Source organism: Triticum aestivum, chromosome 5A (genome assembly GCF_018294505.1).
Source record: "Triticum aestivum cultivar Chinese Spring chromosome 5A, IWGSC CS RefSeq v2.1, whole genome shotgun sequence".
Classification (NCBI taxonomy): domain Eukaryota; kingdom Viridiplantae; phylum Streptophyta; class Magnoliopsida; order Poales; family Poaceae; genus Triticum; species Triticum aestivum.
The window spans coordinates 513,288,370-513,291,678 of NC_057806.1; the positions used below are offsets into that span (position 1 = coordinate 513,288,370).

Below are 3,309 nucleotides of genomic sequence, written 5' to 3' on the forward strand. Positions count from 1 at the left end.
TTTCACCAGAGGTGGATCAAAAACTTTTGACACCCAACTATTTTGTCAATTGTGCATTAAATATGGCCTAGTATTTTATAAAATTGATTTGGTCCAATTTTACAAAAATATATTTGGTAGGTTCTTCACAAAAAACCTTTTTTGGGCACTCGAAAAATGGAATACGGCTATTTTGTGGAATGAAAATGAAAACTCCCCAGATCAACATTGTTTGTCATCACAAGATACACACATGTGCACAATATTATTTCTTTTTAACACACTATAAGTGGTTAATATGTTGAGTGTTTGCCCTAAATAAAAGGATAAAAACTACAAGAGAAACATAAGATGAATTCTGATTGGTGGAATCCGTTGTGGCATGGATCGATGACGTGGCAAACATCCATCCATCCGTCCACCCATACATCCATCCATCCGTCCATCCAACCCACTGCAGCCTATCTCTCTCTCACACGCACGTGAACCCTAGCCGATCCAGATCCCTCCCCGCCCCCCACTCCTCTCCCCTGATCCACACCCCTCCGGCGGAGCTCGTCGCCATTCCCCACGCCCTCCTCCTCTCGCCCCTCCCCTTCCCACTCCCCACAGCGACGGCCGACGGCCTCACCGCGGCGCAAAATCCCCCACCACCACGAAGCCAGCAAGGATGTTCCCGTGCTGGCTGTTGGTGTCCCCGCTGCTGCCGCGGGCCCACGCCGCCGCGGCGCACGTCTCCGTGCGGCGGCTGTTGTGGCCGTCGACGTCGCTGCGCGTGGTGCGGTGCATGGCCAAGGAGCGGCGGGTGCGGATGGTGGCGAAGCAGATCCAGCGGGAGCTGGCGGACATGTTGGCCCGCGACCCCGTCATGTAGCGCGCCGTCCTCCCCGAGGCCGCCTTCGGCGCCGACCGCTACCTCTCCTCCCTCACCACCGTCGCCGACGTCGAGCTCTCCAACGACCTCCAGGTCATGCCCGGGCCCTCCCACGAAACGATGTGGGTGCGCTGCAATCTGGGATGCTGAGTTCCTTGTCTCTGCTCCGGTCTGTGTCTGCAGGTGTGCAAGGTGTATGTGTCCGTGTTCGGGGACGAGAGGGGGAAGAAGATGGCCATGGCCGGGCTCAAGGACAAGACCAAGTACGTCAGGAGCCATATTGGCAAGCGGATGAAGCTGCGCCTCACGCCCGAGATACGGTTCATCGATGACGAGTCCATGCAGCGCGGAAGCAGGGTATGCTTGATTCTGTTTTTGTCAGACATTGGCGTGTTACGAAGTGCAATGTTTGTTCCTCTGTTGCCAAAAACATACTCATCTAGCTGCACCATCACCACGAGCTTTCACCCCTTTTTCATTTTTCACTAGTTCGTGGTCAGACCTTATTCAGTACTGCCTGCTAGTATTTGTTACTACTACCATCGTTGCTGCTGCAGAGCAGAGTTATCGACACCATGTTTCTTTAAATTCATTTGCCTGGACATATATTTGATACATGATCCATAATACTGTCTTCTGCGCTTGTTGTAAAATACTTATCTTAACTGATCTTTTCTCTTCCCTTGCAATTCGCATGCTGTACTTGGCAGACACCTGCTTCTCTGTTTACATTTTGTACTGTATTTGCAGTTAACTATAATGTGAAAACTAGAATCATCATTTCCTTGTTATATGGATAAGAATCGATGTATATGTTTTGTCGATAATATATTACATCTGTACTTCTCTGTAGAATGGAAAGTAGCTCAAAAGCTGGAAATGCTTCAGGTTTCGTATAGCTCAGAGTCTGTAGAATGGACATTTTAATCTGCTGTAGGATCTATATTATTACCACAAAGAATCATCACATAGAACATTTTTCACATTTTTCTCATATGTACCAGGAAGATCTTTGTCTAACCGATTCACCTCTGCAGATTCTTACTATACTGGACAAACTAAAGGAGCAAAGGGAGCAGAGAGAAGGATGTTCCCGTGCTGGCCGCTCGTGTCCCCGCCGCTGCCGCGCGCCCTCGCCGCCGCGGCACCCGTCTCCGTGCGGCGGCTGCCGTGGCCGTCGACGTCGCTGCGCGTGGTGCGGTGCATGGCCAAGGAGCGGCGGGTGTGGATGGTGGCGAAGCAGATCCAGTGGCGGGTGCGGGTGAGGACATGATTCAAATTCGGAAGCCTCTCGAGAATGCATGAAGAAGAGCAACGGCCAGATCCTCGCCTTCAATGAGGTGAGCTCTTCTTCCACGATCATTTGAGTTTACTCGGTGGTTGAATCGTAGTATTGAACAGTCGTTCGTTACTGCAGTCGATATTAAGAAGTGTAGTGCTCGTGTCATGGATAGCATAACCCCTCTGTGTCACACCAGATTGATTTCGATGGTTTAACATAACAAGTACAACAAGGAGATAGTTTTGTTTTCACCGTGCTAGTCCTAAACCTGACTGCAAAGCACTGTACGTAGGCACTGAAAGGCAGCTGGTAGTCTTTTATGGGAGTATATACTTCTTTTATCTATTATGGGAGTATATACTTAATAGACAGAATAAAGAGAAGAGAGTGTACTTAAACAACACTTCTTTTATGGGAGTATATACTTGTATCATACAATAGCATCAGCTCATGCATTTTCAATTCCTCGTCTAGGCGACACCGAATTGTTCTGTTCATATTTGTGGTGATTCTCGTACAGAGATGTATTTCTCTTGGATTTATGTCTACAGAAGCTGCATGTAGAATTGTGGTCTCTTACCTTTTTCATAGAAAGTAAAAGGGAAAAGGTTAATTTTATCTATTAATATGGCCATACTAGAAGGTTAATTTTTTTAAAATAGATATCAAGGGTAATTTGAGTTATTCGTCATCTCCAAAAGTTAAACTGCTGTAGTTCTGCTGACCAACCCGCGTGTTTCACTTCAGGTGTGAGGAGGAGCATGTGGCTGAGACTGCATCAGGACAGATGATGCAACCCATCACAGCGAGTTCCTCGGCCTCTGTTAGGGCCGATGCAGCTGTTACTGAGGACACCATTCATGCCTCGCTTCCACTTCTACGTTTTCTTTCTTTGTTCTAGTTACTTATGTGATTTATTCATGTAGAATCTCTACTTTATGCCAATAGCTGCATGTACCATTGTTCTATTATCTGTGTGATGCTGAACAACATGCTCTTAATCTGTTGCTAAATTCTGTGTACTTATGACGTAGCTGACATGTAGAATCTCTACTTAACATGCCAATAGCTGACATGTATTATGTGCCAATATGCCAATTGTTGCTGCTATATTCTGTGTACTTGTGATGTACTCCGTAGCTGACATGTGGAATCTCTACTTAATATGCCAATA

The 3,309-nt window shown here is 47.0% G+C and overlaps 1 pseudogene; it reads left to right on the plus strand.

The window, feature by feature from the left end:
- Positions 1 to 558: 558 nt before the first annotated feature.
- Positions 559 to 3,036, plus strand: LOC123101464 (probable ribosome-binding factor A, chloroplastic; annotated as a pseudogene).
- Positions 3,037 to 3,309: the final 273 nt, after the last annotated feature.